Source organism: Perognathus longimembris, chromosome 7 (genome assembly GCF_023159225.1).
Source record: "Perognathus longimembris pacificus isolate PPM17 chromosome 7, ASM2315922v1, whole genome shotgun sequence".
Taxonomy (NCBI): Eukaryota; Metazoa; Chordata; class Mammalia; order Rodentia; family Heteromyidae; genus Perognathus; species Perognathus longimembris.
Genome location: NC_063167.1, coordinates 54,682,156 through 54,697,825, shown reverse-complemented (window position 1 = coordinate 54,697,825; position 15,670 = coordinate 54,682,156). Strand labels below are relative to the sequence as shown.

General features: G+C 36.5%; 1 protein-coding gene and 1 non-coding gene across 2 annotated transcripts in view; both read right to left on the bottom strand.

Moving 5' to 3' along the window:
• Positions 1-15,670, bottom strand: part of St6galnac5 (ST6 N-acetylgalactosaminide alpha-2,6-sialyltransferase 5) — a 170,224-nt gene that overhangs the window by 133,085 nt on the left and 21,469 nt on the right. The window lies entirely within an intron of this gene.
• Positions 6,506-6,612, bottom strand: LOC125355877. The gene has a single exon (XR_007211798.1). It is a non-coding gene; the product is annotated as a U6 spliceosomal RNA (small nuclear RNA).

Genomic DNA, 15,670 nt, shown 5'->3' with positions numbered 1-15,670 from the left:
GCTAACTATATGGGAAGGGTGGAACCAAAGGCAATGAACTTTGTGCTTATAATTAAAGAGAAAAACACATGCAGATCTGAGGATGAAGACTCTAGTAATGGGAGCAGAGGGGTGCTAACATGACATAATTAAAAAGTAGGGTTTTGATGCTATTTTATGATGTCCTGATTTCATCCCAATAAATCTAAGCTAAGAATAAAAAGAAAGGCAGAATAATACAAGTCAGTAGAATGCAATCCTTATGTTACAGAGGGTACTTCATGCCAATAAATTTAAATCTTTGCTTCTCTCTTTGTGTTTGTGTGTGTGTGTGTGTGTGTGTATGTGTGAAATAGACACAGTTAATTTAATAGGCTTTATTGTATTTCTCTTCAGCTAAGGTGTGTGTGTGTGTGTGTGTATGTATGTGTGAAATAGACACAGTTAATTTAATAGGCTTTATTGTATTTCTCTTCAGCTAAGGAAAGTATTTGTCCACACACTAACGCCAAGAGAATGGAAAGTAGATGGTGCCCAGCTTGGGATCTTGTTAGACTTTCCTTTCCAGCACTGGTATTGTTTTAAAAGACACCCACACATTTGGGATACCTTTGTTTTTTCATTCTCAAACTGTAATAGGGACCAGAAGAGATTTCAGTTACATCAACACATGTACTTTCCCCTATGAATACATTTTTTTCTGGAAAGATGATAATTTCCATCTAACGGATTAGCTTTCTTTCTTTGTTATAATAAGCATCTTTTAATATGTTGTTCAGTGTTATGGTTATATAATATGTTGATGTATGATGGTTATACCATCAGTGTGTTTATTTATACAATAGCTATGTTGGCCATGGAATGTCCAGACATTTAAGCGTATTCTGTATGTGTTTGTGAAAAGTTTCTGGGAGAGATTCACATCTCAATTCACAGACTGAGTAAAGCAGATTGTTCTTCCTGACATGGGTAGGTCTTATCTAATCAGTTAAAGACATGACTAGAATAAAAAGGTGAGTGAACTAGTTCTGCTGATTGCTCAAAATAAAATGAGTCTTTTCTTGCCTTTGGTTTCAGATTGAATAAGCAGTTTGATTGGGTCTTGGACTTGTCAATTTTCAGACAAGAACTTAAGTCTATCAATCTACCTTGGTCTCCAGTTTTCTCCTATAGACCTTGGGACCCATTGGAATCCATAATTACATGTGAATCAATTCATTATAAATAAACTCATCACTCACTTTGCAGAGGATCTTGATGCTTGAAAGGACAAGACTTTAGACCAATATCATTAGTGGAAGAGAAAATTACTTGATGGTGAAAGTTTTAATTCCAGTCTCTGAGGCCAATGTATAGCATCTGAGTATGGCTTATGGTAGTTTTTGTTGCAGTTGTTGTTGTTGGTGGTGGTGGTGGTGGTGTGTGTGTGTGTGTGTGTGTGTGTGTGTGTGTGTGTCTTTATTTTTCTTTCATATAGAACTTACAAAAAGAAGATAATGGTAATGTATGGCTGTTTTAAGATGCTGAACAAGAAATGACTTGTTAGAAACAATGTGGAGCAGCTGTGCATAGCTGTGTGAGGCTGGCTCAGTCTTATTTCTCCTTGATGTGCTGCCTATCTCAGCTCCCCACCTGTGTCTCAGACAATTAGAGAACAGGCCCAAGAGAACTTTCAATCAAAAAGGTGAATTCCCTTCCTGATTCAAAGGTAAAGAACACCTTCCTCTTAAAAATCTCTGAATGTGGTGAAACAGTAGGAGATCTATTCTGCAAGAATGCTTTTAGTAAACTGATTTTTGTTTCTAGGCAGATAACTGAATCAGTCTTCCTTTAATTCAGTACAAAACATGCTTTTTCTTCACCTTCCAGTTCCCCCAATTCACAAAAGAATTTTTATTATCACCAAGGAAGTTTTATAAGTACTTAAAATCTTAACAGAGGCCTGTCTCTGCCTGAGCAGCCCAGAGTAACACCTGGGCTCTTCTCACAACCAGAGCAGCTCTTTAAACATAAACATAGCTCCCTAGTCTGTGTTTTTCATATGTGTGGAATTCTACAGCATGAAGGTTGAACTTGATTAAAGCCTGGTTTTAATCAGTTTAGGATTACAGTGGGTGCTTGTTATAGTTCAAATATGAAATGTCTTCTACAGATACGTGTGTTGTTCGTCCCCAGTTGATACCTCTATTTTTGAAGGTGATGGGAAAATTTGAAATTGGTATACTGGAGGAAGCAGGTTACTGGAGACAGTTTATTGGAGGTTATTTTCTCCCTAGGTCCTTCTTGTCTCTTTTTATATCCTCTCTGCTATGTGGCCTATCTCCTGACACCATGATGTTCTGCCCCACTGCCTTGGCCAAATGAACACAAATTATGAACTCTTATTTTTTTTTCAGTGCAAAGTCTCGTTTATTGATGAACTCTTATTTTGTGAGTTAAAATAAATTTATAATGAATTAAGTTTTACATACCACGGGTTTTGTCATAGTGATGCAAAAGTAACTTATCACAATGGTGAACTTAAATTTTGGTATGCAGTTTGGGCATTGATCAGTTATTGAAACACACTGCTCACCTGATGTATAATCAGAACAATCACAGGGAACTGGAAAAGTATGTAAATCACCACAATCTGGATCAGCATAGATATGTCAAATTTTACAGATGTAGGTGTTAATGAGGATGATATACATGCAGTTCAGGGTATTAATGAATACTTCTGTAAACTCACATTGACAACAACCTACAGTAAAAGTATAATTGGGAGCATGTGATTTTGCATATTTTATGCCTTAAAGTTTATGTTGAAACTTTACAGGTATTTCACCTGGTATCAAACTGATCATTTAAAAATAAGAATTCCAAATTTCTAAGTTATAAGAATAAATAAACCCCAAACCTCTTATCTATGTCTGAGTGTTTGGCCCTTTGTACGACTACTTAAAATAACATTTAAAAAGTATTTGCTTGATTTCTTTGGGATATCAATTTAGATAGCTAAAACACTTTCTGCTGATATTACCATATTTACATGGGTTTTATTTTTCCAAATATAAAAAATAAACACTTCTTTAACCACTGCAGTTATGACACTGCATATCACCACCCACATGTTCTAATTCCATGATTACATGTATTTATACAAATTATATAATAAGATGCAATTACAATAATTGTGTAGTAATAAGCAACAATTGAAAAAATTACAAATGCGTACTAAAGTAACACTAAATGATAAGAAAATCATCAGGCAAGCCAATACAAAAGAAGAAAGTGTTTTAACATGAACCCAACCGTAAAACAGCAATCTAGCAAAATACTTCAGTCATAGCAAACTAAACTATGTTATACTGGGAAATTTGAGGCCTATGGTTTAAGAGTAAATTAATTTTCCTAATTATTTTCTCAGTCCTAAAACATTTAGAATCTTGACTTTCCTGAATATGTTGCAGCTAGAGAGCCCTTTTCTTTGCTAATTTCCAGTGTTATTTCAGACAAAAAGGAAGGATAATTTCCAGAGTTATACAACATTAACATCCCAATGGAATTTTAATTAGGAATTAACAGGTCTTACCATGGTTTACTTGTCTTAGTTCCTGTAAGCTGTCTCCAAGTTTGCAAACCACTTGTAAGGGTACATATTCTGGGAATACTATTTGTTCAATCGTTTTCATTTTAGGAAAAATAAATAATGATAAGACAAATTGAGCAACTCATACATTTGAGGCCTTGGTAAATTGTTCTATAGTATATTTTATTTGAATCCCAATTTTGTTGTTTTGTGCTGGCCCTGGGCTTGAACTTAGGGCCTGGATACTGTCCCACGCTGCTCAAAGACAGCATTCCACCATTTAAACCACAGCTCCACTTCTGGCTTATTGCTGGTGAATCTGAGATAAGAGTCTGACAGACTTTTGAACCACAACCCTCAGATCTTAGCGTCCTTAGTAGCTAGGATTATAGGAGTGAATCACTAATGCATGGCACATTTCAATCTTTTACTTTTTTGTACTCAAATACCATTAATATAAAACTTAGAAAGATTGTTTCTTTAATTTATTTTCCCAGTTATTTTATCATATATAAGTCCACATCTTGATGGGCCTATGACAGTGATGAACATTTTTGACACACTAGAATTCTTCACAATGGGAACTTAGATTTATCTTCATTCTAGCTTATTGTATTTCTTGTCAAGCGCTGTCCAGATTTCCATATTTACATTATACTTTGTGTAATAGTTCATAACAATCCTTCATTATAAAATTTTCTACCAGCAGAATCCCTATTTTTCTTTTTACTTCCTTTATTGTTATTATAAAGGTCATGTACAGAGGGGTTACAATTATATAAGTGGAGGGAAGAGTATATTTCTGTTTTAGAAATTTAATTTTATTGTCAAGGTGAGGTAGAGAGGGGTTACAGTTACATACCTAAAGTAATGAGTACACTTGTTACCCCCTCCTTCATTTTTCTCCCACCTTAGCTCCCCCTCAATTCCGGCCCACAAGTTGTACAGTTAATTTCCAACACATTGTTTTATGAATATTGCTGTTGCATTGGTTCACCCTTTATCCTTTGTCTCTCCATTTTGATGTTCCCTTTCCCTTCCCTAATTCAGGTAAATGTATATACAATACCCAGGGTACTGAAATCAAATACAGCAACAACATGCGATAAAACATGGGAAAGAAAAAAATTCACATAGTACATTAAAAACAACAACAACAACAACGAAAAGCCTTTGTTTCCATATCTTGGAGTTCATTTCACTTAGCATCATCTTATGTGAACATAAGTAATTGAGCTATTGTGATCCTCTGGTAGACTATCCTAGATATTTGCTAATTATTACCAGTGAAGGAAACCTTGGAATCTGTGTTTTTTCAGGTCTGGCTCACTTCACTTAATATGATTTTTTCCAAGTCTTTCCACTTCCTTACAAATGGGGCAATGTCATTCTTTCTGATGGAAGAATAGAATTCCACTGTGTACATATACCACATTTTCTTGGTCCATTCATCTACTGAGGGACATCTGGGTTGGTTCCATATTTTAGCAATGGTAAATAATGCTGCTATGAACATGGTTGTGCTGGTAGCTTTGGTGTGCCCTTGTTTGTGTTCCTTTGGGTAAATGCCCAGAGGTGGGTTTACTGGGTCATAGGGGAGCTCTCTGTTTAGCCTTTTAAGGAACCACCATACTGTTTTCCAGAGTGGTTGAACAAGTTTACTCTCCCACCAACAGTGTAGTAGGGTTCCCTTTTGGCCACATCCCCACCAGCATCTCTTGTTATTCATTTTCTTGATAATGGACATTCTTTTTGGGGCGAGGTAGGATCTCAATGTTGTTTGATTTGCATTTCTTTATGGCCAGACATGTTGAGCATTTCTTCATGTGTCTGTTAGCCATTCTCATATCCTGTTCATGGAAGTCTCTCTTTAAGCTTTAGCCTACTTATTAAGGGGGGCAGTTATTTCTTTGAGGATTTGATTTGGAGGAATTTAATTTCTTGAGTTCTAAGTATGTTTTAGATATGAGGCCCTTATGTGTTGTATGGCCAGTGAAGATCTTCTCCCGATCTGAAAGCTTTCTACTTATCTTGTATGCTATATGTCCTTTGCCATGCAGAAGCTCTGCAATTTCATGCAATCTCATTTGTCCAACCTTACTTTGATTTGCTGTGTTTCTGGGCCTTTATTAGGAAAGTTTCTTGATCTTTGACAAGGAGCCCTGTTGTTTATCCTATTCTTTCCTGCAATGTTTTCAGGGTATCTGCTTTTACCTAGAGGTCTTTTATCCATTTGAAAATGATTCTGGTGCAGGGTGATACATTGGGATCTAGCTTTAGTTTGTTAAAGGTGTTTAACCAATTTTGCTAGCACCATTTGTTGAAGAGGCTGTCTTTCTCCCCTCCTATCCTTTTAGCTCCTTTATCAAAGATTAGGTGGCTATAGGTCTGTGGGTTCATTTCTGGGTCTTCAGTTCTAGTCCATTGTTCCTCAGGCCTGTTCTTGTGCCAATACCAAGCTGTTTTTTTTTTTTTTTTTTATTACTATAGCTTTTTAATACAGCTTGAAATTTTTTATTGAAATTCATCCAGCACTGTTCTTTCTGCTTAGGATTGTTTTTGCTATTTGGGGTCTTTTATTGTTTTTGGATTCCTTCTTCTATTTCATCAAAAATGGTGTTGGGATATTGATTGGCATTTCATTGCAATTGTAGATATCCTTTGGCAATATTGCCATTTTCACAATGTTAATCGTCACCATCCAGGAGCATGGGAGGTTTTCTTCATTTCCTTAGTTCTGCGTCAATTTCCTTTTTCAGGTTTTTAAAAATTTTTTCACCATAGAGATCTTTCACTCCTTTGGTTAAGATTATTCCTAAGTATTTTATATTTTTTGAGGTTATTGCAAAGGAGTTTCCTGATTTCATCCTCACTCTTCATATTGTTGGTGTACAAAAAAGCCATTGATTTTTGAAGATTAATTTTATATCCTGCTACTTTGACAAAATTTTTGAAAAAAATATAGAATGCTTCACAGATTTGTGTGTCATCCTTGTACAGGGAAAAGGCCAGTCTTCTCTGTATCATTCCAACTTTAATATATGTGCTGCTGGGGCGAGCACAAAATCCTTACTTTTAGCAGATGAAGAAAGGAAGGTTTGGAGAGCTTAGGTGCAGAGGTAGATGTCAAACATTACCAAGAATCAAGATGTGCATCAGACTGTCTTAGGAATTTCTATAAACATCCATAGATTTACAGTAACTCTAGATATGTTTTGTAGAGACAAAGGCAGATATGACATGGCAGTTAATGTTGTAATGGCAAGAGAAGCATAAACATCAATTATTCAATATAAAAGAGAAAGTCCTAAGGGATTTGAGCTATTTTTCTTATGAAAAAACAAAGAACCAATTCAGCAGTGAAACTCACTAAACACTATGTTGGAACTTTGGGGGCAAGAAAATCAGGAGAGAAAAAACAAGGAGAGAATGAGGAAGGGAGTGACACTGTTCAAAAGGAAGTATATTCACTACCTGACTTATATAATTGTAACCAACCTGCATATCACTGTTACAAACAATTTTTTTAAAAACCTACACATTAGATACTTTCTTAGGGCATGGCAATTGCCTTCTGTATTTTACTACACAGAAATACAGCTTTAGTATCACATTGGGTGGCGATCATCTTAAGCAAAAAGTAATTCAGACTCTTTCAGAAGTGAAACTAATGTATAATTTCGGGAAACAGAATTTCAATTTCTTAGAACATTAATGAATCACACAGAATTATACATTCATTGACTCAATTATTACATGAGTAGTGGAGTAATCTATTCATTCATGAACAAATAATCATTAAGTATGTCACATACAGAAGCAGGCTGTGAGGATGAAAAAATAAATAGGAAGACAATTATGGAGCTCCATTATGGAACTCCCATCCCTCAAAACAACTCACTAGAGTAGGTTGGGTGCTGTGTGAAAGCGGGGATAGGTGCTATGAAGGCAGAAGAAAATCCCTAACACAGATATCCTAGAGGAAGGGATCCAAGCAAAGAGGAAGAGGAAGAATCTAGTGTCTGGAGGCAATCTCTTATGTCAATGTTTTTCAGAAGAGACTATGCTATGATCTGAATGCTGTTTTACCCTTAGTTCCTAAGTTGAAATCTAATTACCAATGTGATGGTTTTGGAAAGCAAAGGCCTTGGGGAATGACTGTCTTTATAAAAGAGGGCCAAGAGTGATCAACACTTCACTCCTGTTCCTTCTGCTATGAAAGGGTCCAGTGAAACGATCACTGACTCTGAACATGTAGGCCCTTACCACATACTGAATCTGTTGGTGCCTTGATCTGGGATGTCCCAGGCTCTAGAACTGTGGGAAATAAATTTCTGCTGTTTAAAGTCTATCCCAGCATCTGGCTTTTTGATACTGAAGCCAGATTGCTTTGCATAAGGCCTATCTCTCCCAAAAACTCCTGTTGAAGTTCAATTCCACTGTGAAATATTAAGAGGATAAAGCTGGGCATAGTGATTCACACCTGCAATCCAAGCTACTATTGAGGCTGAGAACAAAAGGATACTAGTTTGAGGCCAGCCTAAGCAAAATGTTCATGCAACCCCATCTCAACCAATAGCTGGACACAATGGTGAGCTACCTGTTATTTTAGCCCTGTGAGAGGATGAGATCAGGATGATTATACTTCCAGGCCAGCCCAGTTAAAAATAATTATAACCCCCACCATCTCCACAGAGAAATTTAGACATGGTCATCTGTGCTTATCTTTCCAGCTCCAGAAGGAAGCATAAATAGGACAATCATGATCCAGGTGGAACTGAGCAAAAAGTGAGGCTCCAACTAAAAAAATAACCAAAGGAAAAAAGGTCAAAGGCATGCAGCAAACAGTAAAGCACCTACTTAGCAAGCACAAAGCCCTATGTTTGAGCTTGAGCACTGAAAAAAGAAGAATGAAAAGGGAAAGAAAAAAGAAAAGAGTAAAAGGAGGATGGAATTTTAACCAAATTCTGGTATTAGAAATGGGAGTTTGTACAGTGATCATGATTAAATGAAGTCATCAGGGTGAAGACTCCATGATTGAACACTTGTGTTTTTATGAGAGGAGGAAAGAGCGGGGAGAGGGAGAGAGAGAGAGAGGAAGAGGGCAAATGACATGTGTGTGTCTGTGATATTCCACGTCATGTTATGAGCTTCAGGATTCTGCTAGCAGGACACCCAATAACAGGCTCTTGACATTGTACTTTCAGAACTCTGAGCCAAAATAAACCCTCTGCTTATTAAACATGACCTAATTTTCTATCATTCTATTACTAGAAACAAAAAAATGTACTAAGATACAGAGTAGTACAGAAAGCATGGAAAAATAAGAACTTGGGGGATATTTGCTCTGCTTGATCCATAGGTAAGAAAGAGATAATGGTGAGCAACAGATAATATCACAAGAAAGTCTGTTGTTTTAGGAATGTTGGGTCAATTGGGAATATGGGAGACAAGACTTTCTAGAAATTCTGCAGGTGGTTCTTGCAATGCTAGAAATATCTCATGTGTTACCATAATCAAAATACTATTTAATGCATCAAGTCAATAGTTTCAGCATTCCTGGTTAATAATATATCTGAATACAGATATATTAGGCAGATTACTAACAGGACAGAATACAAAGAAGGGGACTGAGATGTTTTAGGATTTAAACAGAGTAAACTAAGGATACAGCTAGAATTCGCTTAGTGAACTAGAGACAAACACAAAGTTCAAGCATTTGATTATATGGTTTCTTTTCACACTCTCGGGTAAAGAACGCACAGGGTAACTATGGATATTGTGGACACTATAAAGTAGGAAGATCTACATGACTGCAGTTGTAGCATGAGAAAATCAACTAAGTGTGCCTCTGCTGGTGACTGTCTCTCCACAGAAAGGATGATTGTCTTAGACTATTGGTTTTTATAATTGTCTTGGGCTATTGTAAAATCTGACAGCATGATATTCTAATTGCTGTCTTTTACTGACACTAAAGAGGGTTGAACTTGCTTAGTCACTAGTAACAGTGAGAGCCACAGCAGCTAGTGTACTAAGCAGGGTCAAGGTCTTGTAGGTCCTATAAATCAGGTTAAGGATTTTACTCTAAGAACTATAGAATCTCAGTGAATTGTTTTAGGTAAATACATGACACAATAAAAGTTGTTTTTAAGGAAATTCCCTCTAGTGTTAATGAATTAAAAGGTGGACTGGTTGGGCTTTGAGGATTACAGTTGGAAGCCAGACTAGAAAAGAAAGTCCATGAAGCTCTTATCTCTAATTAATCATGAAAAAGCCAGAAGAGACTGTGGCTCAGGTGGTAGAGTACTAGTTTTGAGGGACAAAAAAGCTCAGGACAGCTCACAGGCCTGAGTTCAAAGCCCAGGACCAGTGCACATGTACACACACACACACACACACACACACACACACACACACACACATGCTCCACGAGTAGATAGTCACAGAGTGACTAAATAGGAGAAACTATGGCGAGCTCTAAAGGTCAGTGACAGTGAAGAACAGAGATAGGTTCAGGAGATAATATGGAAGATTAACTAGTGAGGATATGTGGCACAAGAGATGGCAGACTGCAAGGAACATACTCATTTTATGATTATTAAAATGGCTTAAAGAATAGTTAAAATAAAATAAATATAGGAAACTATGATAAAGGACCAATTTGGTGGCAAAATAAGGCTGAGCTGGTGAGTTTTATTCTGAATATCTCAAAACAGGGCCTATGGAACATTCAAGTGGATTATGTCTAGTGAGCAGTTGATTGTAAAGATCTTCAAGAGTGGAATCTGGAGTGGAGATACAACAGATATCTTACATTAATCACAAACATTTCCAAGTAGAAAAAAACAAATTCATTTTCCAAATACATACATATTCCTGCTTCAGAGAAGCTTCTGTTTATATTTGATCTTATCATCTCTAGGTGCCGTCTTGTCTTCTTAAATTATCATCATGTTTTACTAAACAATCAAAATGTATGTGATGATGGAATTCCTCTAAAATTCAACACCTTAAGTGGCATTAATTCTCTGGTATTATGCAGAATTTCAAGAATAATTATCTGATCAGGAAGTTCAAAAGTTCAAATTATTTTAACTGGCTTTCTCAACTCAAATTCCAACTTCACTTTTTCAAATAGTCATGAAAAATACCACCACTTTACTTCCCTCATGAAGAAAGTGATTCCTGAGAAATGCAGTTATCAAACACCACTGGGAGAAACTTACACACTAAGTTGTTCTAGAAGCTCTTGGGAAACTCCTGTTAGGTAGAGTGCTTTTCTTGTCATATCCTTCATCTTGAAAAGGCTTTAATTTGGCTGTATTACAGCCCAATAGAAGGAATTTTTATAAGCACTTTTTACATTAGCTTATAATTTTTTGTTGCTAGATAAAAGCTTAGAGATCATTTGCTACTCTTTAATTTAGCAAAAAGAGAAAATAAGAATTCATCATGGCCTTTCCTCCCATAAAATGATGAATATACTTAAGGTTAGAACATTTTATTTGCTTGCAAGCAGGTAGGTCACGTTACCTTTCCTCAAACTGATGAGAGGAAGGTGGTCAGCACCATGGACAGCACCCCAATCAACCTCAATTCTGCCTGAAGTGTCTGCATTCATCAAATAAACTGTACTTTGGGCCTTGTGATGCTCTGCTATGACTTGCCTAAACCTGTACTAATTATTCCCAATAAGGGAGGCCATAGAGTCCATGTTTCTTTGGGTCTGGCTCACTTCACTTAGGATAACTTTTTCCAAGTCCTTCCATTTCCTTACAAATGGAACAATGTCATTCTTTCTGATAGAGGCATAAAATTCCATTGTGTATATGTACCACATTTTCCTGATCCATTCGTCTATGGAGGGGCATCTGGGTTGGTTCCAGATTCTCGCTATGACAAATTGTGCTGCGATGAACATTGTTGTGCTGGTGGCATTACTGTGATTTTGTTTGTGGTCTTTTGGATAGATACCCAAGAGTGGGGCTGCTGGGTTATAGGGGAGTTCTATATTGAGCCTTCTGAGGAATCTCCATACTGCTTGCCAGAGTGGCTGAACCAATTTACATTCCCACCAACAATGAAGTAGGGTTCCCTTTTGGCCACATCCCCTCCAACAATTGTTATTATTAGTTTTCTTGATATATGACATTCTTGCTGAGGTGAGATGGAATCTCAATGTTGTTTTGATTTGCATTTCCTTTATGGCCAGTGATGTAGAGCATTTTTTCATATGTCTATTGGCCATTCTCATTTCCTCATCAGAGAAGTTTCTTTGTAAGTCTTTATCCCACTTGATGAGGGGGCTATTGGTTCTTTGCGGTTTTGTTTTGGAAGAAGGTAATTTTTTTAGTTCTGCATATATTTTAGAGATGAGGCACCCTTATGAACACATAAGATGATGCTAAGTGAAATGAACTCCATGTTATGGAAACAATTGTTATATCACAGTTGTAACTACTTTCAATGTCCTATGTGTATGTGTAGTTTCTATTATTGATGATGTTCTTGTATCACCTTCCTGTGGTTGTACCTACACTATCTCTGTAATCTTATCTGAGTATACTGGAAACCGTGTTCACTGGTATTGGAAGTAGGAAATTCAAAGGGAATACCAAATTTGAGAGACACAGGGTAAAAAAAGAGAAACAACTACAAAAGCAATACTTGCAAAACTGTTTGGTGTAAGTGAACTGAACATCTCCGGGGGGGGGAGGGAAAGGGGGGAGGGAGGGGGCATGAGGGACAAGGTAACAAACAGTATAAGGAATGTATCCAATGCCTAACGTATGAAACTGTAACCTCTCTGTACATCAGTTTGATAATAAAAATTTGAAAAAAAAATAAACTGTACTTTGAAAATACCTGCACTATCTCTGTATCTTATCTGAGTACATTGGAAACCGTGTATACAGGTATTAGAACTAGGAAACTGAAAGGGAATACCCAAATCGAGAGACACAGGGTAAAAAAAGACAAACAACTACAAAAGCAATACTCGCAAAACTGTTTAGTGTAAATCTACTGAACAACTAATGGGAGGGAGGGGAGAGGGGAATGAGGGGGGAGGTAACAAAGAGTACAAGAAATGTATCCAATGCCTAACGTATGAAACTGTAACCGCTCTGTATATCAGTTTGACAAATAAATAAATAAATAAAATAAAAAAAGAAAATAACAGCATCAATGATAAACCACTTGTTTCTATATACTTTTTCTTTTTTTCTTCTGTCCACTTTCATTATGATTTAGCACCTGTTGTCACTGCATTTGACTCTAGTAACCTGGGTATGTTGTATATGCCTGTATGAATTAGGGAAGGGAAGGGAACATTAAAATGGTGAGACAAAGGGTAAATGACAAACCAATGCAACAGTTTACAAGACAATGTGTTGTAAACTGTATAATCTGAGGGGGTTTTGGGAAGGAGGGAACGTGGGAGAAAAATGAGGGAGGGGTAACAAGTTGGGCAAGAAGTGTACTCACTACCTAGTGTATGTAACTGTAAATCCTCTGTACTTCATTCACCTTGATGCAATATCATTCTTTCTAATGCACAAGTAAATGTCCATTGCATATGCACACCACATTTTCTTTATCCATTCATTCATTGCTGGGCATCTGAGCTGATTTTACACCTTGGCTATGATGAACATGGACAAGCAGGTGGCTTTACTGTGTCCTGGTTTATAATCTTTTGGTTAAATGTCCAAAAGTGAAATTACTGGATTGTATGGTAATTTTGTTTAATTTTTGGAGAAACCTCCACACTGCTTTCCAGAATGGTTGAGTAAGTGTACTTTTCCACCAACAGTGTGTGTAGTGTGTGTGTGGGGGGGGGTTCTTATCACCCACCTCTGGGCCAGCATCTGTTATTGTTTGTATTTATGATGATGGCCATTCTCATTTGGATGAGATTGAATCTCAGTGTGAAGCTATGGCTCCTGTGATTGGGTGTTAATTTTGAGTGAAAAAGCTAAGGGAAAGAGCCCAGGCTATGCGTTCAAGTCCTAGTACTGGCGTGAAAAATAGATTCAATGAAGTATTAGAATTCCTAGCAAGAGCAATGAAGTAAGAGCAAAACATCAAAGAACCAAATAAAGGAAAAAGTAAAATTATCCCTATTTGCAGATGACAGTACTCTATATTTAAAGGACCCTGTAGATTCCTCCCCAAAGCTGCAAGAGCTAATTAAAAAAATTTTCAAATAGCAGGGTATAAAATCAATCCACAAAATTCAGTAGGTTTTCTGTATACCAGCAATGAAAAGATTGAGAAAGAAAGCAAAACAATACCTAGAAATCAACATAACCAAGGATGTGAAGGATGTCTACAATGAAAACTATAAAAATTTGAAGAAGGAAATTGAAGAAGATATAAGAAAGTGGAAAGACCTTTTGTGCCCCTGGATTAGCAGAATTAATTGTGTCAAAAAGGTGATATTGCCCAAAGCAATCTACAAATTCAATTCTCATCAAAACCCCAGCATCATTCTTCACTAAGATAGGAAAACAATCCAAAAGTTCATATGATACCATGGAAAGGGCCAGAATGAAAAAAAAGTAAGAGTAAAAAAATGTATTAATTATTGTACAGATAGGATGCAACTGAATCCTTGTTTCATATCATATGCAAAATTAACCCAAGATACAATAAAGATATAAATGTATAACACAAGTAAATTTAAATATATAAAGCACTGAGAAGAAAACCTAAAGGTGAATCTGTATACTCTCAGATTGGTCAGTAATTCTTAGAGCAAACCAATGCAACAGCGCTACTCACAAGAAAAGTGTTGTAAATTAACTGTACCTGGGTGGGGGGGGTGGTGGAGTAAAGGTGGGAGAAAAATGAGGGGAGGGGTAACAAGTATGACAAGAAATGTACTCACTACTTTACATATGTAATTGTAGCCCCTCTGTACATCAAAATAACAAAGTCTAAAAATAGGCCAAGGAGAAGAACAGATATGTCCCTAGAAAAGATATACAAATGTAATACAAGCACATGAAAAGATTTTTAACACCATTACAGATCAGAAAAATGCAAATGAAACATCACAGGTCATACTCCCTGAAATGACTGCATTTAAAAGATTAGGGAAGTGATGTAAATTGAAATAAGTTAAGACTGAAGAGACACAGGATGAATTTTGTTTTCATATGTAGAAGCAAGACTTGGTATATAAACACATATATAAGCATTTTGGGATGGTGTCCAAGGGTGCATATTAACCAAAATATGGTAGATTCAGTGGAGAACTCAAATGGTGTAAGTCCTTTAGAAAAGCTCACAGTCTTATAAAATATACACCAGGACACAGATTATTGAAAGTGATGAGGCTCAGGGAAGGGGTGTAGATGAATGAAGAGGGGAAGAAAACATTTATGAAATTCAATGCATACCACACAGAATTAAGAAAAGTGAGGGAAGATGTGGGGTTGGAGGGATGGAGAAGAATAATGAAAGGGGTGACATTGATCAAGATGCATTATATCCATAAATCACTTTGAATGGCAACTTTTTTGTACATCTACTCAGATAATAAAAATATATTAAAAATCAATTTTCCTTATATGTTCCACTTTATATGGCTTCCTCACAAACATGAACACACCCAAGGGAAATTTAAACTGAGGTAAATTACAGTGAAGAATAAAAATTCAAATCAATAAAGACATGTTGTAAACTTCCAAAAAGACTAAGTAGGATTTTATTTGCTACAACAAGCAAAAGACCTAGAAAATGTCAACTAGTACAGAAGATCAATGAATTGGTGCTCCACAAGTAGAAAATTTACCTAGAGCTAGATGTAAAAGGGTTTGTATTCCTCAAAAGCTCCTTTTCCTAGTCTCATGTTATTGTAACAGCAGTTTTTCAATTTACTATTATTTATCTCACATTTCCCAGATATAGTGTCTGATGATTTGTAGCAAGATCACTAAAATGACACTACATAGGCTGTGAGAACACATATCACCATAGTCGGCCTCAAAGTCTACGTAAAAGCTTAGATATTACCTGTGCATAACACTGCCAGTGGAGGCTGAAATGACATCAGTGTTGTTCTCTCGTGGCAGATGCTAAGAGAGGGCACTAGAGATGGCAGGAGTGCTATTC